Source organism: Ictidomys tridecemlineatus, chromosome 14 (genome assembly GCF_052094955.1).
Source record: "Ictidomys tridecemlineatus isolate mIctTri1 chromosome 14, mIctTri1.hap1, whole genome shotgun sequence".
Classification (NCBI taxonomy): domain Eukaryota; kingdom Metazoa; phylum Chordata; class Mammalia; order Rodentia; family Sciuridae; genus Ictidomys; species Ictidomys tridecemlineatus.
The window spans coordinates 58861709-58888584 of NC_135490.1; positions in this window are offsets into that span (position 1 = coordinate 58861709).

The following is a 26876-nucleotide window of genomic DNA, read 5'->3' on the forward strand; positions in this document are numbered from 1 at the left end:
CACCATAATGTTATTGCATCTGGATAAGTGTTAAATGGAAAATGCTTTGGAGGTTTTGGTAAGGCACATGAATCTCTGAAGGTGAAAAATAAAATCCATATTACTACCCATAAGGCCCTGCCACATCAATGAAAGGTTCCAATTGTCTGTGGCATGCCAGGATAGCTCTTCCAAAATAAAGGGAAAATCAATTTATCCCTTTTTCCTAATACATAAGGAGGAAGATTAGTACTATGTAGACTTCTTGAGAGTCTATAAGAAACATACGTCATGCAACTCTCCGGGTGATATGAAAAGTAGACAGTTTTGAGGTAAGTTCACAGTAGAACAGGGTTCTATAGCAGATGCAAGCTGTGATGTGAAGGGTCCTTGTCCTCGAGGCATATGATCCAATGTGGGAATGAAAAGGTACTGGGTAGAGTTTATGACAATCCTGAAAGGAAGAATTATGGCATCATCTTCTAAGCTCTGAAGCAAGCACATGACTTCTCCAATAGAGAATCAATCTCTCCAAAAGAAAAAAAAATGGGCCCTGGTATGCTAGAGGTCTCTGGTAAAGACAGAGTGGTCAAGAGACACCAAGTGTCTGAGGTAGCCAAAATTGCCCTTGTTACCTTAGTTCTGTGAGATCTATCAGATAATAAGATTGGGTGGACCCAGTGGCAACGTATCATAAGAAGGAAACGCTGCATCTAAGATTAGTCTTGGGCAGAACCAGATGACACAAGTCAGCTTCACGTGTCAGACCCTTATGTCATCCATCACTGTGAAAGTGATGTCTGTCTCTCCCTCTTCTAACAACAATGATCACATTGAGCTAAAGATCACAGTTTCCAGCTATTAAACTAGATCTAGCTACCATTTTTGTCAAATGTCCAACCTGCCCAGCCACAAGACCAAATAAACCTTAATCCTGACTCTGACATTATCTTTCAAGAAGACTGACCAGTGTCTCAGAGACGATAAACATCACAGGGTGCTGTCATTTGTGGGTGAAATACATGAGCTAAGAAAACAATGAGTGAAAATAAGAGCGGCTCTGCTTGTCATTCCTACTGAGTCATTTAAGGAATTTGTATTTTCTGTCCCTCCAACTCTTTGTTGTGCAACTTTAAAGATCCTGTTTTGCAGAAAGGGCACGTCAGGGGATACTTCCTTTAAGTTTTAAGCTGAAGCTGTTGTTTGATCACTTTGATCAAACATGACAAGAGCAGATAAAGAAAGGACATACTATTTTAGCATGGACAATTGTCCTTCATTATCAGAATGAGGCAAGGCTCTTGTTGCATTATAGACAGGGAGGAAAATATTTGGCACTCAACTGATCCACTTCAGTGTGTCTTTGTGTTATTCAGTCTTTATGGTAAACAGACATAGGCATACAAGTCTCCTAAACCTAGAGCGGTAATGGAAATCTAGAATAGGTAGTAGAGTAGGGAAATGTGGACCTCTGAAACCTATGGCAGAGATGGTGACTGTATTAAGTCCCGTAAATCTTCCTCTTATAATTTATTTTTTCTGAAAAATCAACCAGAATCCTGGAAGCTCTGCTCCAACAATTTATTATATGAAGAAAGTTAACCTAAGAGGTATAAGGAGGAACCATAGTGAATGCTGTGGTATGCTGCCCAGATCTCTCCTCAAGAACCAAAGCACTATATCTCCCAGATGCTGGTACTGTTAGTAGCTGATGGTTCTCAAGTCAACAAAAGCAGTCTACTCCATGTAGGGGCAGGTCACATCTCCTGCTGGTCAAGGTGCAGCTATGAAGAGTAATTTTACTTCTAGATAGGTCTTTTCCTAGTGCCTTGGTTGTGAATGCATTGCAATTCAATTTCCTTCTGTGCTCAGTTTGGCTTTCCTATAGATACAGAAGACACTCCCTAAAAATTTGTGCACGTACGTCACCACCTTTGAGTCTGTTTCTTGAAGAACTCAATTCAATGTAACATGTACCACAAATAAATATCTCCTCAGGCAAATATTCAGCAGTTATGAAAAAAAGATAAACTAATGAGTGGTTTTGGTGGACATTGTGTTAAGCATTATATATGTTGCATTTTATTTAATTCTCAAAATACCTGTGCAAGATAGTCACGATAATTATACTTATTTTACAGATGAGAAAATAAAAACCTAGAAAGGTTAATTACATTTCTAATATCCTACTGCTTATTGGGTGGGGATAAAAGCTCTTAAATTCAGGCCTGGTTGTAAACCATTTTGTTATCTGATAGTTAATGCCCTCAAACCTTAGTGAGATCGGTCTGATTTGAAAATTTTCAATTAATTTATTATAACACCCATAAGAAATTATTTAAGACCCAATTACCTCTTTAGGATTTATGGTTGATTTCTGGGAACATTGATTTGATCTCAATTACACCAAACCTACAAAATTAGCTAAACCCTAACTGGTTTTATATGACACACTATATATAACTTCCCTTTCAACCAGTTAAAGTTTATTTTAAAAGAAAGTTGTAAAATAAGATCACTTTAAATCTAAATATAGCTGATATTTGATGAGGATTGGCTAACTTGCTTCCTAGTGAGCCAAGAGAACACCATCCTGAGTGGTGGGTTGGACATGACTGTCCCTAGCACAAGGTTGTGGTCTGCTAATTGTGAACCTTAAATGTTTCCCAAAGGTGCATGTTTTAAAGATTTGTCTCCCGTTTGGTGCTTTGGGGAGAAGGTGAAATCTTTAAGAGATGGGGTCTTGTGGGAGGTCCTAGGTCATTGAGAGTGTGCCCTCATAAGATATCATGGGGTCTCTTTCTCTTCCTTCTTTTGGCATCCTGGCCATGAAGTGAGTGGCCTTTTGTTCTGCCACCTGCTCCCCTGCTGTGATGTGCTGCCTCATCCCAGGCCCCCAATCATTAGGCCAACAGACCATGGACTAGAACCTCCAAAACTGTGAGCCAAAATAAACCTTCCCTCTTTACAAGTTGATTATCTCAGGTACTTGTTACAGTAACGAAAGTCTGGCTAACGCATGAACCAATCGTAAAAGGTTTCATTGGTGAGACTTTGAGAACCTTTCTGTCAGAGGGTGATGCCAATGCAGTGCAATGATTCAGGTACTTGGAAGGTAAGAGGAAATGATGCCTACAAAGGCAGTGGAGTTGACTGTTTACTGCCAAGGTCTTTTGAAGTCCTGCAAAAGGATAATGAGGAAGTGAGGACCAGGGAAAATAAGAGAGGCAATGAGTTAGAGAGTAGATAAGAAATATCGAAATGAAACCAAACAAGTTTATCAACCACCTCATCCCACTGTGTACCTAAGAACAATAGGTTTTCATTTAGTCAAAATGTGTTTGTGCGTGAGTGTGCCTCTGTGTGTGTGTTTGTGTTTGTGTGTGTGTGTGTGTGTGTGTATGTATTCAGCCAACTTTTGGACCTGGGATTGAAGCTAATATGTCACAGAAGGAAAGCAGGAATGAACATTCCATTTCTAAATCAAACTAGGGTCTTCTGTAGAAAAAGGTTAGCTCACTCATTGGTGAAGTACATTTGTGTCTAATTTTGCAATTCACAGATGGTGTGTTTGATGAGAATTCATTTTTATCGTAGATTTGCTTAGTAGTTTTCTTCCAAAAAATCTAGAATCTGTACAGACAACATAGAAACTCATGGTTCACTTTGCTTGAAAACTTCATTAGAAAAAAAGCACTGATAATTAAAGCATGCTTATAATAATATGGGTAAAAAAAAAGCTCATCATTGCTAGCAATTTAGAGATATGCAAATCAAAACCAATCTAAGATTTCATCTCACTCCACTCAGAATGTCAGTTATTATGAATATAAACAACAATAAGTGTTGGCGAGGATGTGTGGAAAAAGGTACATGCACACACTGCTGGTGGGACTGCCTATATGGAAAGCAGTATGGATATTTCTGGAAAATCAGGAATGGAACCACCATTTGACCCAGTTATTCTTCTCCTTGGTCTATACCCAAAGGACTGAAAAACAGCATATTACAGAGACACAGCCACATCAATGTTTATAGCAGCACAATTCACAATAGCTAAACTGTGGAACCAACCTAGATGCCCTTCAATAAATGAATGGATAAAAAAATCTGGCATTTATACACAATGGAATATTACTCAGCAATAAAAGAGAATAAAATCATGGCATTTGCAGGTAAATGGATAGTAGAAAGATAATATTAAGTGAAGTTAGCCAACCCCAAAAAAACAAATGCCAAATGTTTTCTCTGATATAAGGAGGCTGATTCATAGTAGTGAGAGGGAGCATCAGAGGAATAGACGAACTCTAGATAGGACAGAGGAGTGGGAGGGGAAGGGAAGGGGCATAGGGTTAGAAATGATGATGGAATGTGGTGGACATTATTACCCAAAATACATGTATGAAGACACCAATTGGTGTGAATATACTTTGTATACAACCAGAGATATGAAAAGTTGTTCTGTATGTGTATAATAAGAATTGTAATGCATTCCACTGTCATATATAAATTAAAAAATTCAAAAATAATAATAATATGGGTGATGCAAAAATGGCAACTTTGTTGTACAAAAAGCTAGACGAAGGACATTTTATTGTGTTTTTTTTTTCTCCTCTATTCTGTTTTCATTTTCTTTTGATGCAATAAGACCTATCTCTTCCTCTCTCATTCTTTCTTTTCCAAAATGGATCAAAGGATACATTTGCTAAACCTGATTGCTGATGTTACTAAATTATTTTCTCAAATGCCTGAAAACAGTTTCTCCTTGGTTTTGGAGGCAACCTCCTTTTTGTTGCATCTTCAGTCCTGAGATCACTACAATGAAAAAAATTTTAAGTGGTGATTCATGGATTTTAGTATTTTATTTAATAGCTTTCATCATTTAAGATTTTTTTTCTTTAAACGATTAAAAAATGTATCTCCTGATACAGGAATGCTTCTCAAAATCTTCACATAAATCCTAGCATAAATAAATCTTGGCATAAATTTGAAGTTACTCCTGGAAGAGTAAATTTTAAATAACCATAGGAAGTTTAAAGATTCCAACTTTTGTAAGAATGTTGGAAACCTATTCTGGTTCAAACTTGTTATTTTGTAAATAAAAAATTGAAGCTAGGAAATTTTAAAACATGTGGTTCACATTGGGGACAAAAGAGAAAATTCCAAGCTTTGGTGTTCTAACCCGACTATGAGTTCAATGGATTCCATAACACACGGCTCTTTTGAAGAGTTCATTTGGATCTTATAACTTTTAACTGATCCTTTCTGATCACGTAAAAACGAATTTTCAACTGAATATTGAGACTGCTCAAAGGAATAAATATAACAAATCACAACCACCACCCAAAGGACAGTTGCTTGGGGAAGGATGCTTGGGAGATGGGAGAGGAGCGAGGGGTAGAGAATCCCTCAAACACATGGTCCAAATTGTGACATTTTCAAATCAGCTGTAAAGATATATGTGGTCATTACCGTTTTGAGGGCCAGGATGAAAAGATGTTAAAGGAGTCAGAGTACAAGCAGGAACACACATAAATCTTTAAAAATGTAGTTAATGGGAAGTGTTTGGTGTGGGTGCTCCTCCTCCAGCAATATTCTGCCAAGGCTTCATTTCTCTACTGGCTTCCTGAGACCTCTGAGGCCTCTGGCTTCTGTTTCCCCTTCGTGCCAGCTTTTAAGTTCCAAGTACCTATTTTGTACTAAATTGTTGAGAAGTTATGTGCCTTCAACTCTTTAAATGTAGAACAAGGATCTGCAGCAGGCCACCCCTACTCCACACCTGTTTTGGTAAATAAAGTTTTATTGGAACATAGTCATTGCATTCATGGAAGTATTATTTATGACTTTAGGAGCTGAGTAGTTGCAACAGAAATGATGCGACTCACAAATCTTAAAATATTCACTCTCTGACCTTTCACAGAAAACGTTTGCTGAACTCTGGTATAGAAAATCCCTTCTATTTCCTTTTGGACCCTACACTGACTTGAAAAAGCTGAGAAGTTTTCCTGTAAAGTGCCTCTCATTCTAATCTGTCTCACGGAATGTGTGTATGCAGAGTCGTTTAACTTATTTCTCTATCTCATTTTTTAATAAACTAGAAATTAGGTTTAAAATCTTAATTAGTTTACCAAACTTTATTTTTTTTTTTAAATCTGTAAAAGCCCTTGTATCCCAAGAGTCTACACTTATTTAATTAGTCTTGGATTGTTTAGCAGAGAAACAAAAACAGCTAACATTTATTGCAGGTTACCATTTGCCAGATGTACTTGCTCATGTTGAATGGACAGTAAAGATGCAAAAGGGAATCTATTATATAGGTGAAGGGAGGCATCAGGCTTATTTATGGAGTAGGAATAAATGCATTAAGAACTCCAGGAAAAAGTAGCCTTTCAGTAAGTCCTTGAAGAACAGAATCCAAGAAGGGGGGCAATTGCAGTGTATTCACATTCTTGTCATTTCAAAGAAAAATGTATCTCAAACACAGTAGGAACTTCACTAAAATAAGTAAGGATCTCAATGAAGACCAAAAGTGGATATTTATGATTCTTGGTTGCCCCAATAATGAGACCTTATGTTGTCTGTTCTCTATTTAATCTCCCTTTTCCTGCCTCTGCCTTGCTGCTAGCTCTGGGAAGCTGAATGCTGTGGACTAAATCACCCAGCTCTTTCCTTCTGCTTCTAAGTAGGTCAGGCCAGTGACAGTCATCCATGGGAGATGTATGGGTGAGGGCCAAGGGGGAACAACATCGGGTCAGCTATTTACTCATACAATCCCAAGCAGATAGGCTAGAGATTGATGTCAGCCAGGTGCCTGGTAGATTTTATCCAAAGTATAGTTAACAATGTGAGCAAGAATAAAAGAAATTAAGAAAGGATGAGGGGACTACCGTGAGCTAGAAGCAGCTTGAAGTCGTACCAGCCCTCAAAAGGTAAAGGGTAAAAGCTAAAGATGTGAAGGAAAAAAAGTCCTAGGTGGGAGAGAGGCAGAGACAAGTTATGATGCCACAAAGATGTCATGAAATGCAAGGTGGTCTGATGATTGGAGGTAGTGTTCTAGAATTTTTTTTCTTTTACTTTTATTTTCTTTACTTATCCTGTTATGCCAGATTCGTGGGACCCCAATAGACCTCCAGGAGCTGAATCCGATGCAATCACACAAGAGTCTTTATTGCAAGCTTGAGCTTGGACTCACAACCGTTCCCAATGCAGCAGTCCCAGGGAGTGAGTCCCGATCCTTTGTTCAGCAAGATTTTATAGGTTTTTGGGAGATACTCTATGCATCACAATATCACACAGCAAATCATTCCATACCGAGGGAAAATCAAACAACAACTCTTAACATTGATTAGTACACTCACCGGCGGGAACAAGTTGGGTAGGGGTGATTGGTTAGTACAAGAGGGGGATTCGTTTGAACTGATTGGTTTAGGCCATGAGGAGTGTACGTGCTGAACTACATGGTTTCCCAACATTTTATCAACCACCATAAACTACTTGAGGGTCATCTGGCATTCCGGGTATTTTCCCTGTCTCATGCTGATTGGAGGTTGCTAGGGGGTTGCTATGGGTCCTCACCTAGCCTAACTGAGTCAGGGCACCTCAAACCTCTCCTGTTATTTACAAACAACTCAGCAGGGTGGGTATGTGCTTAGGAGTGCTCTGTGGGTTTTTCCAAGGATAAGGGTCACACCCCCTTCCTTGGACAGGCTTTGCTCTGAGGTAGAGGCTGGTTTCTCAAAAAAGGAATCACATTAGTTTCTCAATCCCTTTATTATTAATTATTATTATTATTATTATTATTATTATTATTATTATTATTTTGGCATGAGGGATCTTAGATATCATCTAGGACAATATAGGCCCCCATGAATAAATTTCCCCAATAATATTAAATTTAACCTATTTTGATGGTTAGAGTCATCTTTCTCTGTTAAATAGCCTTCTGGCTAACCAATTCTCTTTATCATTTCTCTCTTTTCTCTGGAGAAGCAAAGAAAACAATATAGTACAACCAGTTTTGCCAAAACCCCTTCCTATTCCTGAGACAAAAGAATCAAATTCCAGCTTTCCAGGGAAAATAGTCATGCCAGTGAGCGACTTTTGAGTTTGCAAAAACACTTGAAGGATTTCTGATTAAAGGAAAAGCCCGATTACCTTGAGCCAAGAGCAGGGAGGAATTTGCATTGCAGCAACTCCAATAGGTCTGCTGGTCAATTAGTCTGATAATCACGACTCTTTTGATTTTATCTAATAATTGTCAATTAAGTAATAACATGTTTGACCCTGGGGGGAGAGAGTGTAGCAAACAAATGTTTAGATCACACTAAGTTTCTGGTACCAGAGAATTTTAAAGGGACAATTAATTGTCTTAAACTCATCCCTGGAGATGAGCTGAGACACTATTTTAAAATGGTGAAGCAGCTTTTCCTTCAAATAATAATTCAAATTTTCTTTTGGCATATGCTTCCATCGATGTTGTACTTCAGTTGATGATTGATTATTTGATGATGGTTACAAGCAGTGAGTAAAGAGAATTAGTAGCTGATTTTTAAGAAGTTCAAAGAAAATAAAAAGAAATCAGAGACACATCTCAACTGCATTAGTATTTGATGGCTACTGTAACAAATTATCACAGACCTGGTGTAAAACAAAACAAATTTATTATCTTTCGATTCCATATTATTATTATTTTGATGCCACAAAGATGTCATGAAATGCAGGATGGTCTGATGATTGGAGGTAGTGTTCTAGAATTTTTTTTTCTTTTACTTTTATTTTCTTTATCTCATTTTTATGTAGTTCAACAGGGGTGTTGCTGCAAGAAAATCAGACGTTGGTGCAGCTACCTTCATTTCTGGAGGCTCTAGGGTAGAATCAACTTCTTTGACTTTTCCAGTTTCTAAAGGCCGTCCCCTTCCCTGTTTGTGCCCCTTTTCCTCCATCTTCAAAGTTAGCAATGGCCAATTAAGGGTCTCTCACATCACGACACTGACTCCTGCTTCCCTCTCCATATATCCTTCTTTGGCTATGACTCCTCTTCAGCCTCCCGCTTCCTCTTTTAAGTACCCCATGACATTGGCACACTGGGATAATTCATAATCACCTTCCTATTGTAAGTTCAGCTGTTTCTCCACTTTAATTCCATCACAACTTTAATTTTCTTTTGTGACATAACACAACATAATCATCAGATCTGAAGTCTATGATGTGAATGTCTTTGTGGGATGGACTTGATATTCTACTTATTACATTAATTGACAATAATAATCTTTGGTGAACATTGGAGAGATTCTTGTCTCTGTGAAGGATATAAAAGATGGATAAGGCATGATGTCTGTTCTCATGTAATATGGACACTGGCCAGGTATAGGGCAAAGATAACACACACACACAAAATAAATGTATGCTATGAGAGGTAGAGGTCATAAATTGACCATGAAATTTACATTATATATTCTTTTGTTTGGTGGAGGCATACGCCTTCCAGTTCCTTCAGTCCTCCTTATTGTGTGAGATCTAGACCATGTTATGCACTAGCTATGGCTTGAAAAGCATCTGAGATTTCTACCCCAATTAATATACCATAGATAGTCCGTGTGTGAGTATAGTTTTGGAAAGGACAATAAGAAGAGACATTGTAAAACAACCCCAAACTGATATTTTAAGATCCAAATGATTTTTCCAACATCTCTCTTCTTTAAATTTTTGTACTTCAAAATAAAAAGCAGGTGTTTGAATCACGTAGATTCGAGTATTAGAATTCTATTGGCTTTTATTGATCTTTTACTTACATTGTTTAAAAAATAATTAACTACTTCGAGTTAATTTCCAAGATGTGAGTTCCAAAACAACACTGGGTATTGATAATTCTAGAATTATCTGACAAAATGAACTTCTCTCTTTTATTAGCAATTTGCCTGCCTGATAAGAAGTGCTAACACCTGGAAAACATTTTCTAAGTATCCATCACTCTAAGGACATATAGATGGCACATGCTGAAGAGAGTAGAGAAGGCAGTGCTTGTAGATAATAGAACAGTGTGTTCCCTGTGCTCCAATAAAAGACTTTTCAATAAGCACAGGAGTTTTCTCTTGTGCTAAAGGATTAAGCCATTAACCTTAACAATGCCAATGTGTTCTCACTTTCAGATCCACTTAATTAGTATCCAAGGTAATATTTAAGAACAAACTTTATACAGAGGAGCATGTAATGCATTAACTGCTCATAAACATGATAGTCTTTTGAGACACAGTCAAGGAAAATGATGCCAGGCAGAATATAAACTGCTACCTATACAAATGGTAAGGAAATTTGAGTCATGAGGCTAGACGGCCAGAAGGGGCTCATCAAATACTGTCTTGAGAAATTTTGTGTCTAGATGACCAAAAGACCTAAGAACAGCTTAGAGGAGGAAGTTCAGTTTTTGGTTGGCCAATTCCGTAGCTCTGGGCTCCAGGTGAGGTAAAATATCTTGGTGGGAGGGCATGGCAGAAGAAAGCAGCTCAGAACATGACAACCAGGAAGGAGAGAGAGCTCGCTCGCTCGCAAGTGAGGGCTCCACTCACCAGGGACAAAATATAAACCCCAAAGATCCATCCCCAATGACCTACTTCTTCCAACCACATGCTACCAACCTACAGTTACCATTCAGATACTCCATTAGATTTCAGCTCTCCTAATCTAATCATTTCCCCTCTGAACATTCTTACATTGTCTTACAGATGAGCTTTTGGGGTCCACCTCATATCCCGATTATAAAATATACTACAATGCATGCTGTCCAAAGAAACTTCTATGCTGATAGAAATGTGCTCCGTCTGTCTTTCCATAAAATAGCCACTTGCCACGTGGTTCAACTGAGGAGTTAAATTTTTATTTTTATTTAATCTTCATTTAAGTTTAAATTCAATAGCCACTCATAGCTAGGGGCCACCATATTATCAGCGCAGTTGTAGTGATTCCTTTCCTTGTCTTATTCTCAAACCCCCTTCAATATCTCAGCTCCAAACAACAACAACAACAACAACAAAACCATTAGCAGTAATAACAGCCTTCCAGTCTGTATTTGTCAGGATTGTCCAGAGAGACAGCATCAATAGAATATAGATAGATAAGTAGATAGGTAGATAGGATTCATTAGCTCATTAAGTTACAGAGACGAAGAAGTCCTATGACAGGATGTCTGAAACCTGGAGACCCTAGAAGGATGGTAGCATGTGTTAGACCAAAGTCTCAGAACAGGAAAATGCATGCAAATTCTCAGTTCAAGAACAAAGGCCCGAGAACCTGGGTGGTAGGGTGTTCATGTAAGTCTTAGAGTTGAAAGGTCACAGACCCTGGAGATCCAATGTTCATGGGCAGGGGAAGAGTCTCCTAACTCTAGGAGAGAGCAAAAGAGAAAATTTCTTTTTATCTGCCATTTTTTTTTTTCTATCTAGGCCCTCAGGTGGTTGGATGGTAGCTGCCTCAGTTAGTATATTACCTCACATGCCAATCTTAGGTGGAAATGCCCTTGCAGACACACCCAGGAGTAATGTTTTGCCAATGCTCTAGGTATTCCTTAGACCAGTCAAACTGACACCTAAAAGGAACCACCACACAGGGCAACAGTGCAGTTACACACTTGCCCAGGGGCAGCCAGAGCATGTAGCCGGATTGAGAACCACTGTGGGTCCTGGATAAGACCAAGATTGGGGATTTGATACTGAATTATCAGGATGGTCAACAACAGAAGATACATTTCCAGAACTTGTTTCAGAAAGTACCAAAATCCATGGTTCTATGAAAAGAGCAGAGATAGAATTAGCATACTGAATCTGTTTATCTTTTAATTTAAAAAAAAAAAAGTCTCTCATGCAAACTGAAATCCAAACTTCCTTAGAGCTCCATATTTGTTTAGTTAAATGTCACATTGCCAGCACTTAACACATTTTTTTTTTCTTCTAGGGTAAGTATTCAATTTGAATTTTCAAATGGTTTAGGGAGGTGGTAAGTGTGTCTGGTTCAAGTTTGGGGGACCTAATATTTTAGTAATGATGGCTTCTGACACACAGCTGTGACAAAAATTTTTGTTTCCTGACTTATCATCTGTTTTCATGAAGTTTTACTAAGATATATAAAGAAAGTACATTTACCATTATGGTTAAATTGTTGCATGTACTAAAATAAACACAGAGGCATGCAATTTTGATTGGCTAGATGATTACTATACTAATAGTCCCTTATCATTCATCTCAAAAAATTTTATATTCAAATGCAGTTTGCTTGGAAGTACACTGGGCCAGAGGCAGTGGTGCATGCCTATAATCCCAGCTGCTTAGAAGGCTGAGGCAGGAGGATTTCAAGTTCAAAGTAAGACTCAGCAAAAGCAAGGCACTAAGCAACTCAGTGCAATCCTGTCTCTGTCAAAATAGGGCTGGGGATGAGGCTCAGTGGTCGAATGCCTCTGAGTTCAATCCCCAATATTCCTTCTTTCCCCCAAAAAAAGAAAAAAAAAAAAGGAAAATGCATTGGCTATGTTGGCCAAACTTGTGTCAAAGGAAAGGTGCCACCATTTGATTCAAAGGTTGTGTCAGCAGGGCCAAAATGCAGAATATATTGTTCTTTAAGAAAAATAACTTCTTTTCATAAAGTTTCGTGATTATTAGTATTAGATTGATAAGTTTTGATCTAACACCATTTGTTAGAATCTGTAAACAAGTCAGGATGGCGCCTGGCAAAATGTCAGAGGGAGTGGTTTGTGAAGTAACGCCAGCGAGCCATTAAGTGTGGAGATTTTTTATTGGTTGACTGCTGGTATCTATTTTATGCTAATTAAGATAAGCTGTGTGGAATGTATAAATACCGCTCCTGTCCTACAATAAACGGCTTCCACTCCTGCTGTATCAATCTACACAAGTTGTTCGTCACCCCTGGTTTATTTTGCTGCAGCCGGACAGCGGCAACCATTGTCTTCCTGTGTTTCTAGGGAGATCAGTGAGATGTTGTACTACTATCTGTGTATTTTGAGGCTGTGACTAATTAGTTAATTAGTTTTCTTTATTGCTCAGTCTCTAGCAGGTGTTTATGGATATATTTGATCTATCTTTACAACTCCTTGAACACGCATATCTGAATGATGGGATTACCTAGATCAAGTTGGCCTATTATACATAAAGATGTAGAGAATCGTGTATAAAAGGAAGGACAAAGACCACATTCTAAATACCCAGATGCCAACGGTGTCTAGACAGCACTGTGTAGGTTATGGTTATGGATCAAGTTATTTTCCAGCAACTGTATTTACCAGGTATCTAACATGCTTAGTGCAGTTTTTACAAACAAGAAACATATTTTGCTCTCTTGTTTTTCTCTCTTTCATTCCCTTTCTTCTTTCCTTCAACCTTCAAGAGAAATCACTGTCATAACTGGGTGGGGTGGTGCATATCTGTAATCCCAGGTATTCAGGAGGCTGAGGCAAGAGGATCCCGAGTTTGAGGCTAGCCCAGTTTGTCAACCCTATCTCAAAAACATAAAATTCCTGAGGGTGTAGCTTAGTGTTCCTTGGTTCAGTCTCCAGTGCTTGGGAGCAGGGAGTTGTCCTTGTCATATGGAAAGGTCTGCATTTGACATTGTCCCATGCTCTGAGATAAGGCATACTTTGTGGTCTCCATTAGTTTACAATTTTCCAGAGTTCTAGCTGTGTGGAATTTAACAGACACCATAACCATTCCCATGTTAGTATTATAAGCGAAAATTATTAAGGTCTTAAGAATGATTCTTATAGGTTTCAAATAACCATGTTAATTATGAAAGTTTCTACTGAGAATGAGTCTTAGTACTGGACAAGAATAATTGTGATGTAGCTTTCAGAGAAGTGCTGGAACCCAAGACCCAGAAATTCTAAAAACCGAAATAAAGGAAAATGTATGGTAGCAGTAGAGTCTTTCACTCTGGGGCACCTGTGCAGAATATCAGGGTTGACTCTCCTGATCTACTCTAAGCCCTGCCCTGGGCCTGGGATGTTAGGTAGTCTAGATAGGATCAAGAAATTCCTTTGCCTCTGTCTTCCAGTTCAGTTTGGTCCCAAGGGGTCTCTGACAAGGATACCATAGGGAGAGAGAAGAATGAATTCAGAGAATTGGTTCCTCTGGCTTTCTCCTTGGGGGTTTGGCTGCCTTTGTCAATTGAAAGGTCACAACTGCTGAGAGGTGGTCTTGTCTAGCTGTCTCTCCAGGTTCTATTAACGAACCTGTTTCCTTGACCCTTCAGTTCTAGGAATTGTATTCATTATTACCATTTCTCAGACACTAGTCAAATCCTTGTTACTTTTCCAAATCCATACACATTTCTTTGGAAATAGTGCTTTTGTTACACTGTCCTTAATTATCCAATTTCAGTATGTTGCCGATTTCCTGCTTTGTGGAGATTCAAGGTTGGCAGAGGGACTGGGAGCAGTTCCATGCACCCAACAGGGCAGCTCATTGGGCTATTTCTTCTAAGTTATGTTGCAGTAACTCAGGTGACATGACTTAGTTTGAGCCTGAAATAAACTTTGTTGATGTGGTGTGCAGCTCTAGTGATCCGTTAAGCAGGAATTTACTTGAAAATACATTCACTTCAAACAATTGGTTCACTCTGCTCCTTAGGGGAGTTACAGAATTCCAAATTAACCAAGCCCTTCAGTTATAGGCAAATGGTGCCACTGTCAGCCCCACTCTTTCACATTCTCTGTAGCGGTGGTACCAGTATCACTTCCTCCTTGAGCTTGCAAAAAGCATTGAGTTCCTCGCACTGCTCAATTAGCTAAACTCTAACAGCCCAATTTGCATGTGAAAATGCTGTTTGCATGAAAAAATATAAGAGTTTTGTGCACACAAACGATTTGCTTATACAAAATTGTATCTAAAATTTTTGGTTTTCAAAAACTTATTACTTAAAGCTGATGGTCTTAGAGCAGTTATTACAGGCAGGAAAACAACCTAATGATAGTCTTTCTTCCCCCACGTGCATTCTTATCTCAGGCCTGCAAATCCTATCTGCTTATCTTCACTGTTTCCTCCTGAATCTGCTTAGGAGATTCAAGGGGGGAGGTAGGAGGAGGAGCAGGCTGACATCCTGCTTCACTTCCCATTGACAGCTGAGCTCTCTTCACAGAGTCTTGCATCCAACAATGATGTGCAAATCAAGATCTCATATGGATTTGCAAGTCCCAGGTGGAAAGCATAGCAAAGGCATTTAAAAAACAAAACTGTCTTTTGACATGCGAACTGATTAAGTGTGATCTGCCCTTCCCTTAGAGGATAAGCTTGGAGAACTCTAAACTACCTTCTACAGGATGGCTGCCCAGATGCCAGTCACTCATTTTGAGATGGTATTTGACAATCCCAGAGGCAAATTTGAGGCTTTTCCCTGGAGCATAGTGAAATTATGGCACTGAACAGCTGCGGGGCTGTCCATATCCTGGACAATTCTGTTTCACTTACAAAGTGAGTGTTTTCTATTCAAGTACCTCAATGTCTGGCGCAGCAATTGGTAACTTGCGTGAAGCCTTAAGTTCCTTTCTGTCAATCAACTCTGTCAAGTAAATGTCTGTTTCTTACTGTACTTAGTACCATGTTGACGGCCAAAGAAATACTAAGTCATCAACATTGGCTTCGAGGAATTTACAATCTTACTGGAGCTTAAAGACACATATACAATAGAAAATAAAGTCATGAAGAATACAAAAGTCCTGAGTTCAAGTCAGTATTTATTGAACACCTATTAGATGTGAGTCATTGTATTAGGAATGAAATTATTTGATTTCATTATTTGATTCTGAGGTACTTGCTGTCTAATTGGTGAATGAGGAGGGCACCGGTTTTCGAGTGTTATACAACCTAGAGAAAGCAGGGAGGTGTCATTGTAGGTTGGAAGAGTCGAAGGATGATGTAGAATTTGAGCTTGAGTCTTAAAAGACATCCCTGAAGGGAGACACAGGCCTGGAAGCTGGGCCACACACTCCAGGAGTGATCATAAAGGGAGACAACTGGCTTTTTAAGACAGGAGAGTTTCTATGGAGAGTGGTTGGGATTGTGCCCTTGTATCTTTTAATCTTGCCCTGGAAACTTTAAAGATAGCGACTATCACCGGGAAGCATGCTGCTGAATGTCAGTTACGTCGTATGTCATTCGGCTAGTAGCAGTATTCCCTTCTACTCTTTTCTCTTTAATTGCCAGACCTTTCCCTCTCTCTTTTACAATAGCATGCCTTTTCTGCAGAGGAGTGCTATGTGAGCTCTCGTTTTCTATGTGGGAGCGTTTCAGAGGTGTCCTTAGCAGAAACCATGTCATCAATCATGCTGGACAAACTCTGCGATGAGGAAGGAGGAGGAGAAGTTTGCTTTTCATTTAAGGAGGTACAAAGGTCAGAAGCAGCTTGGCTTTCAATAGGGTTTTTCAGTCCCAATATTTCAGTGTATACCTTTTTCTTTTTCTTCTTGTCAGACTTGCAGTGTTTTTTTGCCCTTTTCAACTTCTCTCTCATAGGAAATGTATTTTACAAGTCTCTGTCAAGTTCCCTTCGAAATATCCTTGATGCACCGAGTCCAGAGGGCTTTTAAAATTTTTCTCCTCTTGTACTACTTAGGGAACACTGATCAATCCTTTCTTGTCTTTAAGTCTCCTCTCTGCTCTGCTGTGAGGACAAACCTGAAAGTGCCATAATGATGGGGGAAGGGAGCAAAAGCAGTGGCAATAGAAGAAAAGCACTCTGTACCAACTAGCTACTGGGTGGCTCCTATTAGAGGTCTGGGGCAGGAAGGAGGAGCCGACCTGGAATACAGAGAGGTCTTTGGTGGATTGGTAGAAAGGCAGTAGTCAAAGCTGAACAAGGGGTGGGTCTAGGGAGTAATTCAGTTGGAATCTCAAGCTAACATGGATGACGAAACCAATTAGAAATTTTGAGCTTGACTAAGGTGAGTGGGAATGTTAGTGCATCTCCGTGGTGCTGGGTTAGGCCCAGGCATGTCAGAAGTCAAACCAGCAGGCACAACTTGGGAGGTATCACAGCAGAAGGAGGAATGATGTGTGAGATGGGAAGCTCAAGTGCAGAGATGAAAACCAGCTGCTTCTTGAGGACGCTGACGGAGAGGGAGACATGCTCTCCCCTGGGAACAGGGCTTAATGCAGGGGACCCAGTCAAATGCCTGCAGGGCCAGGCTGGTAATTAAAGAGTGAGGTGAGTGAGGTACATGAAAACATAGGAAAGTGCTGGGGACTGGCCAGCTGGCAACCACACAAGTTCTGCCTGTCTTATGGGAGCCACTGTTTCTCAGTTCCAGCACAGAGTTGCTTAGAAGAAAACAATCTAGTATTGCCAACTCTTGTACTTTTTTTTTTTTTCAAGAGAGGGTAAAAGATTGGATTTTTTAAAAACTGCTTTTTTTTTTAAATTCTGGAAGCAAATCAAGTGTTTTTTGTGAAATATCATAAGGGCCAAGATTGTGGGCACAAAACCAAACACATCTGCAGGCTGCCTATGCAGCATGTGTGATTGGAAAGAGTGTGAGCCCTGCAGTTGGGTGATATTCTTATCTCAGTTTCCTGTTGCTTTTCTAAGTCTGTGAACCTGCGTAACTTGTCCTGTCTCATTCCTTTGTGTGCACAAGGTAGACCTGATATTTTTGTTACAGATCACCGTGATCAGTACTGATCATACGTGTAAAGTATGTGTGTATGTAGTCAACAAGTATGTAGTTTATCTTTTTCATTGCTTTACAAAAAGACCTTGATTTTGGAGGTGGCTTAGGTGCAGTGTTGTAAAAGATGGAACTGGCAGCAGTTTAATCATCCAGGACTGAACAAGTAACCAATAGTACTGAGAGGCTGTGGAAAATAGGAGTCTTAAGGTGGAGGAACCTAAGTGAAATATTTAATTTGGTAGCTATTGGGAAACCAAGGAGAATAAAAGAAAAGCAAGAGTAGCTATCTTGTGAGGAAGAGTGTTTCTTAGAGTGAACTAGAATCACATGACTATGATTCTTCAGGTTCCAATGAGAAAACCAAAATGGATTGGGAAGACATAGCTCTCTCTCCCATAGCAAAATAGGTTACATGCTTCTTGGCTTGCCCAGCATGCATTTTACTCAGAACAGAATAAGGAGATAGATGGATAGATAGCACTTAGTTTCTTGATTTGAGTCTTTTTCCAGCACTATGGTATAGTGAGAGCATTGATAGGTTATTGCTGAGATTTCCAGATAATAATAATAATTTAGAATTCTTATGTGACTGTAATATCAGATCTTAGGCCTAATATATATCAGGTACCCATCTCTGCAGGTAAGTGGTATCATCTTCACTTTGAGAGAAAACCTTTAGAATAGTTAATTCAAGGTCATCCTCTGGTTCACAAAAAACCTCAGTGCTGGAACTCATATTTGGATCAGAGCCTTTTTGAGACTTTGCACTATATAACACAGACTCACATCCATGGGCTGGAGGATCTAAGAAGGATGCTGTTGTTGGGGATTCTTTTTCTGAAACCCTTGGGTAACATGCATTCTGTAAGTTTGGAGGGGAAACTCAAACCAGCTATGTAAGGATTCATAGATTTCAGTAAGTGTTGAAAAAGGCAATACAGACTTTTATTCTGTATATTTGTTTCTATGCTTCATAGTTCATTTTACTTCTATTTTTTAAAAAAATTAAAAAAATATTTCAGGTACAGCAGATGAAACTCAGGAGCACTCTATGACAAGCTACATTTTCCAGTGCTTTATTTATTTATTTATTTATTCATTTATTTTTATTTTGAGACAGGATATTGCTAAGTTGCTGAGGCTGGCCTTGAATTTGGGGTCCTCCTATCTCAGCCACCTGAGTCCCTGGGGTAACAGGCTTGCACTACCACGTCCTCATTTTTCTTTTAAAGAGGACAGAACTCGGTGCCAAATTAATACTTCATAGAGATTGTAACCTACAGATTGGTTTGCCAAAGAGATTGGTGGGTCAATTTGGAATGCCGAAAGTGTTTTCCTTGATTGTGTAAAAAGTGTGGCAATAGAACAATATTTTTTAAAATGGTGATAATAACAAAGGCACTGCAAAGGGGAAAAAAAAAAAGAAAATGAATGCAATTAGTTTGACATTGTACTAGTCCTGCTTGGTCCGAGGAAAGGTATCTAGGAATCAAGGATAGGTGAATGTGGGAGAGAATTTGTAAAGGAGGGGAGGTGGAAGAGTCAACTGAGTGATCAATTAAATAACAGTTATTTTCTGAGCACCTGCAAGGAACAAGAACCATGCTCCGTTTCTAGGGGATGCAAAAAGGCACTGGACAAATTTTCTGACATTGACAGTAAGAAGTTTACTTCATATATGGGAGCAAGTCTCTGGCAAATAGTACCCACAGTAGAAAGGTGCAAGAGACAACAGGCAGCAAATCCTTAGGTTTCAAACCCTTGTTGGTACTAGTGTTTCCAGCACCAGCAACAAATATGTATTCAGCAGGCGATGGACATGCAACAACTATATGAAAGACTGAAGGGATTACCTTTCTTCATCCATCAAGGAGTGGAGAAGCTGCCATGTTAACCAAAGTCTCCCTCCTTCCATTTCTCCTCTCCCTCGCCCATACCTTTCCTCTCTAACCTGTTTCTCTTTCAGTCTTCCATCTGCTCTCTTGTCCTTCTTTCCTGTCTCTCTAAGGGGTTATTAAGTCCTGTTCATTCTCCCTCCTCTATATATTTCTCCCTAATTTTTTTTCCTCCTTCTGTGTTTTGTACCACTGCATTTCTATTTTAAATCCCACCTACTTTGCTTGAATCATGTGCCACATTGATATCATTCTTTTCCCACAAATCTCCTCTGACTCTGCTATCCATTGGCTTGAGGCCAAGCTCCGTGATGTACCATTTCAAGGCCTTTTGCCTACGGTTCCTTGCTTAGCCCACAGACTCGTTTCTCCCATTCCTTTCATAAATCATGAATTCTTTACTTCGGAAACTGTTTGTTGGAAGAGATCCCAATAGATTACTTTCATTATTGAAGGATATCTTAATTCTGTGATTATTTTAAGGGGTGCTGTATTTCACCTAATTTGACCCATGTATTGCTTTTGCCTTGGAATATCCATTCTGCCTTTTGATATTTTTCACCATCCCCCCTGGTGTGAACAACTTTATCCCAATAAGTTAATCCATCATTAGCTAAGGCCTGTTTGGTAGTTTTTCCCAGAGCCAAGCCTGTTTGATGTATTGTCCTCTACTTAGTCATGACAGTCCTGTGATGCATTATGTCACTCAATATTTTCACCCTGGAATAATAAATTGGAGAAATGAGACATCTGCCTACAATTTATTCCTGTTATGTCTTTTCCTCCCTGAAGAGGAAATGGTAACACTTCTGAAATGAGAAAGCTAGGTCAGCTTAAGCCTTGAAAAAGCTACCACAGATCCATGTGACAATTGCATTCTCCCCCCCTGCATCTTAGTATCCTTGGTTGAAAGACTAAAATGTTGGAAAGGTGTTCTATTAACCAAAGAGTGAATGGAAACTTCTTATATGTCAGGTATTCTCTTAGCCACAGAGGCACAGAGATGGTAGATGAAGGTATCAAAGAAGGGGGCAGAGTGTGATAGGGTGGTCTAGAGCACAGATTTGGGCCTCAAGTGCTGCTTCTCTCATGTACTAAGTGTGTGCTCTTGAGCATGTGACCTATTCGAGTCTTAACTCTTTACCTGGGAGAAAGATGAAAATAATTGTATACATCTCAGAGGATTGATCAACATGAAATGAGTTCATATATGCAAAGTACTTGGTATTTATAGTAAATTTTCAATAAGTGGTAACATTTAAAAAATGTGGTAGACAAGAAAACAGCTAAAACAACAGAATAAATTAAGTTACAGATAAACATAGCATATAGTGTCATATTGGATACCCCAAGGGCTCGCTCATAGATTCCATTGATACCATGGGACACTAATGTTTAGTCAGTGTTTATGATGTGCTAGAAAATGTCTAATTCTCACAACAAGTTTTTTAAGGTACATTTTTGGCCTGCTGTTTCACAAACAATCTGGGGGCATAGAGAGGTTAAGATGCTTGTACAGCATCACAGAGCTTTCGGAGTTTCAGGAAAGACTTCCAAGAAGGGGGCATCTACTGGGCATACCAGGAAATCCCTAAGAGTGAAAATAAGAGTAACTGGGTAAATCTGTTCATTGGAGACAAGTTGTCTCATCTGAAGGGCTCCAGGTGATGCGCTTAAGAAATTGAGGCCATGAGGATAAAGGAGGGAGAAAGAGCTTTGCACAGGGAGTATAGGGGCTAAAAAAGAGAAGACTACTTAAAGACCCTTAAATTGGGGATCTGGTTCATGCTTCTTCCTGATGACATATAAGGGGCGACCTGAGTGATCTATTTAAAGTAGTTGCCAATAAATTAATTAACATGGAAAAATAATCAGTAAAATATCATTTGTTGTAACCAGGAGATTCAGAGGAAGGGACAAGAGACAGCCATGTAAGCAGGTTATTATAAGAACTCAGATTATAAAATTACTGGTGTTATTTTGGGAGATGGTTGACTATCTCAGAGGACCACTGTTCCTAATGAAAACAAACAAACAAACAAAAATACAAAACAAAACAGAAAAAAAAAAACAAAAAACCAACCTAGAATTATTTGTAGGTGACTTTTTGTTTTTAATTTTAATAGAAGGAGACTGGAGAATGAAGAGAGAAGTAGGGCTTATTAGATTCAAACAGGGTTTTTAAGGTAAGATTACACGTAGGTTTATAAGATTCAAGGCACGTGAGAAAAGCAGGCAGTGGAGTGTTAGGCTGAATTTGTTTGCTAGTGGTGCTCTGAAAGCTGACCTGCTGGCTTGCTGAGTGATAGCAGAACAACAAGATCTGAGTCACTTCTCAAAAACTGTCCAACTCAGTACAGATTTCATTTCATCTGTTGTCTGACACCGAAGACAGAACACATAGTCACCGCACAGCGTTTTCAAACTTTTTAGCAGGTTTTATTTGGTGTTGCACAGATACAGTCTTGTGGACTGGCTGCCTGAGTGAACGCAATCTGCAAAGGAATACTGTCACCTGAGATGCTGGGACAGCCGTGACTGCCATCACAGCATGCAAGAAGCTCTGCTCCTAGAAACAGCTTGATGACATTCACCAGCTAAGGTTGACAGCACTCATGTTTATGCTTTTAGGTAAAACTGTTCCGTCTGCAAAGCACCTTCACGCATGTTATCCCTGCATCCTCACTGATAGGTGATGAAATTAGGTGTCACCATCTCCACTTTGCATTAAAAGAGACTGAATCTCAGAACACTTAAAGCAAGTTAGCAGTGCACATGGCCAGATGTCGGGCTTCGTTGTCTGGCTGGGACTTTAGTTCTCCTTCCCTCAATCAAGGTTATTGATGCAGATTGATCAAGGGGTTTATTTCAAAAGCTGTGTTCTCTTTCCTGGTGTGTCCAGAGAAATAGCAGAAATGAAGATGGTATGGGCTAGATGGTAATTAAATAACCTTGGTTACTTATGATTTTATAAATAACTAGCCCAGTAGGGTCCATGCATTTCAGGATCTATACATACTAATTACTGAATTGTATTTTTTCTTTCAACTAAAAACACCTCAATCATTAAGAATGCCTGAATCCATCCTGTGTAATGATAAGTATATGCAGGTGGTCCTCAGAATCCATGGGGTATTGGATCCGGGTTCCTCTGCATTCTTCTCCCATGGCTACTAAAATCTGAATAATAAGATCTCATAAATGGACTACTATGTGCGTATAACCTATGAGTACCCTTCCATTACTTTAAATTATTTCTAGATTATTCATAGTATTTAATGCAACATGAATGCTATGTAAGAAGTTGTTATATTGTATTGTTCAAGAAAAAATTGTGCCTGTTTAGTACAGACACAATTAACACACACACACACACACACACACACACACACATTTGATATGTAGTTAGTGGAATCCATTGTTGCTGAACCCATGGATACAGAGTTCAGCATACACGGTTTACTATGTACACTTTTATTATGAGCTATTGTATTAACCTGATTGAGCTACCATAACAAAATCCCACAGACTAAATGGCTTAACCACCGAAAATTGATTTTTTTATTGTCTGTAGGCTAAAAGTTTAAGATCAAGGTGTGTCAGCAGGACTGGTTTCTCTTGGAAGCTTCCTCCTTGGCTTACAGATGGTGACCTACTCCCTTTGTCCTCACATGGTCTTTCCTCAGTGTTCACACATCACATTCCAATGTCCTTTTCTCATAAGTATACCATCTTATTAGATCAAGGCCAACCATATGGCCTCATTTTTCCTTATCTACTTTTTAAAAGGATTTGTCTCCATATTCTGATCCATATTTTAGCATATGACTGTATTTGGAGTTCGATTACTGTGGGTACCCCAGAATTTGGGGAATACAATTGAGCTCATAACAGCAATACATAGTGGTTTTTAATTTGAGTCTCTGGGTTTTTATCTTTAAGGAAATTCTGACAAGCACCTGTGAGAAAGAGTCATAGTTGCTTCTAGACCAGGGTTGTTCTTGGAAATATAATAAAACCATAAAAATAACTTTAAATTTTCTGGTAGCCCCATTAAAATATGTTTAATAATATATTTCTTATTATCCTACATTGTTATTTCAACAATCAATATAAAATTATTAATGTGATATTTTTCATTTTGGGGGAAACAATATTTGGTGTGTATTCTGCTACAGCATCTCAGTTTGGAAAAACCACATTTCAAGTGCTCCATAGTTGCATCCACTGTCTTATAAGCCTTAGACCCAATTATAGATCCCATATGACTTCTTGCATCAAATTTTGAAAACTAAGTCTTAAAAATGGTTAACTTAAAACCAAGTTTTCAGTTCTTTGTATATTGACACAGATGCAGTAGAATATGTTTGAAATTACAAGCTAGAGTTTGTATATCCTGCTCTAGAAAAAATATATATTTCATCAAACATGTATATATTTTCAAAAGCTATAATCATTTACCTGTTACTTTTCTCAAAATAACAGAACTCTATGAACATAATATTTATTTCAAAAATTGCCATAAGTAGTGCATCTGTTGCTCAATTTAAGTTTTCATATGTGTTCCATATCTGGGATGTTGGGACTTAATGGGTTAATTTTTACCCATGTGCTTGCTGAGAGCAACCTGTAATACTAATTCTTCCATCAGTGGATTCCAATGAAAGGCATAGCTGCTCTAAAATGTACTCTAAAAAAGGACTCACTGAGCCCAGCACAATGGTGCATGCCTGTAATTCCAATGACTCAGGAGGCTGAGGCAGGAGGATCCCAAGTTCAAGGATAGCCTCAGTAATTTAGTGAGAACCATCTTGAAAAGAAAAGAAAAGAAAAAGAAAAAGAACTAGGGATGTAGCACAGTAGTAAAGTGCCTCTGTGCTCAATCCTCAATACAACAAACAAACAAACAAAAACCAAAGACAAAAACAAATCAAACACATACACACAAACAAAAAATGAAACAAAATAAAAAGAACCCAGTGATTGTCTACAAGTTAAATTCATAAAGGAAAATATAGGTAACGCAAATGTAGGAATGTGCCCTACAAAGGACCCAGAGATATCTTGTTTCTCCTAGGGCCTCAAACTTACATTTTTAAGGTAAGAGATGTGTGAATGTAGCAAAGAGTGAGACAAAGAGAATGCTTGTAGTTTTGGGGAATTTAGAGAATGTAGGCCCTGTTTAAATTTAAAATTAACAACAATATCAAGATCAAAAACTCCACACAACAATAATTAAGAATTAATTTAGATGTCCATCAACAGATGAGTAAAAAAATGTGGCATATTGACATAACGGAGCATGATTCAAACACACAGAAAAATAAAATCCCGTTATTCACAGCAAAATGAATGGGAGGACATTATATTAAGTGAAATAAGCCAGACACAGAAAGGCAAGTACCACATGTTCTTGCTCCTAATTGGAAGCTTTGAAAAGTCAATCTGTAAGTAGAATAGCCTCTAATAGGGACTGGGAGGAAAGTAGAAAAAAGTGTTTGGATTTGATCAGTGCACAATGTATGCATGTATGGACATATCACACTAAACCCTATTAATATGTAAATTGATACATGTTAAAAACAAAACCAGAACCCAAAACTCCTGTGATAGTCCTAAATAGTTAGTGGGGCAGTCTTTAGCTCCAAGATAACCCAAGTAATATGTCTGGGTCCTCTGGCATCTGAACTGATTCGCAGGAGCAATATTTTATTTGAGCAAAACCAATGGATGCTTTTTATCAAACCCTTCTTGACGGGTCATGACACATCTGACACAGAATGAGGTCTATCGCTATATCTGGCATCCATAGGTTTTAGTGTCTCTTGTGCACACGCTGCCAGCCCACCTTCTGGTACAAAGAGATTGAAAATTAGTATTTGGATTCATGATTAAACTGTTACTCTTTTACCATGTGTTATAATACATACTCTGAGATTATCCTATGGGTGATCTTGTGATATTGAGTTTTATTATGGGAACAAGCAGATGTGGGAAAGGTTTTTTTTTTTTTTTCCTGGAGGAAAAGAATTAGTCCATCAGTTCTAGTGGAAGAATCCTTCCTTAGCTATTCAGAAAGAGAGTCTGTGGAAGGCTAGGTTATTGCCCAAATTTGCCTGTCCCAGCTATGTTTAGGGACTTAGGTTGTTATGACTTACAATCAGTGTGACAATAAACTAGTAAGAAAAATCTGTGTTTGGTCATAGCCAGAGGTATACAGCTAGTTATTATATTTTCTCATCTGGGAAACAATTCCTTGTAGCCCTGAAGACAGGGATTTATTTTCATTTTTGTCCCTCCCTTGAGCTTGTCTCTCCTGCATTCTTTGCAGTAATGAACACACAGCTCCCTAAACTAGATTAGATCTAAAATGTCACATTTTCATGGAAATGATCTAGAAAATAAAAAAAATTAAAAAATCTTCCTTTCCTTTCCCACGCATTACATAAAAGCTGGTTATGCCAAATTTGTTTTTTCTGTGTCTTGTTAAAACAGTCACCTCATTATCTAAAGCACTATCTCAATGGCTAATCAATAGTCCCGTGGGGAACATTTATGCATTGTTTGGAGGGGATAATGCTAATCAAATAGAGAAGTAAATTTAGCAATTGTAGGCAAACTCTTACAAGAATTTTTTTTTTAAAACAGTAGGTGTATGTGTGCACGTGTGTGTGTGCATGCAGTGTGCTTGTATAGAATGGAGGGGTGGTCAAATAAGAACTCTGATTCCAAATAGATTAAGCTAATCAATAAATTTCCGCTAATTCAAGCTTGGGCCATCTAGTTGGGGGAATGGATCATGAAAATGGAAAACAGAAAAGAAGAAGAAGAAGAAGAGGAAAACAGAAAAGCTTCATATTGTAAATCTGTTCCTTATTGCCTACAGCTTCAGGCAGTTTTAAGAATCAACTTTTATTAGCTTCCTATTAAAGGACCATTTTCCTTATAATTTGATTATTAGAATGGATATATTTGAAATCTACATTTCCATATAGATAGAACCACTCTGTTTTTATGACCCTGATGCACTCTTAAAGACTCACAAAGAGACTCCATCTAAATTTTCAAAGTTGATTGTTTTCAAGAAAGAAATATACTAAGTAAGAGAAACAGGGTGGTGGCTGGGGGTGATGGATGGCAAAAGTTGTCTACTTTGAGTCTCATTAAAAATAAGAAGTTGGGTTTTTTTTTTTATTGCTGTTCTTGTGGAATATGTTATTTAAAGGCAAATTGCTCTCAGAATTTTCTTTCTTTGCCCCATCCAAGAAAATGTTTATTTTCTTTATTTTCCCTCTCCCTTGACATTTAATATACACTCTAAGAGTACGCAAACACCTAGA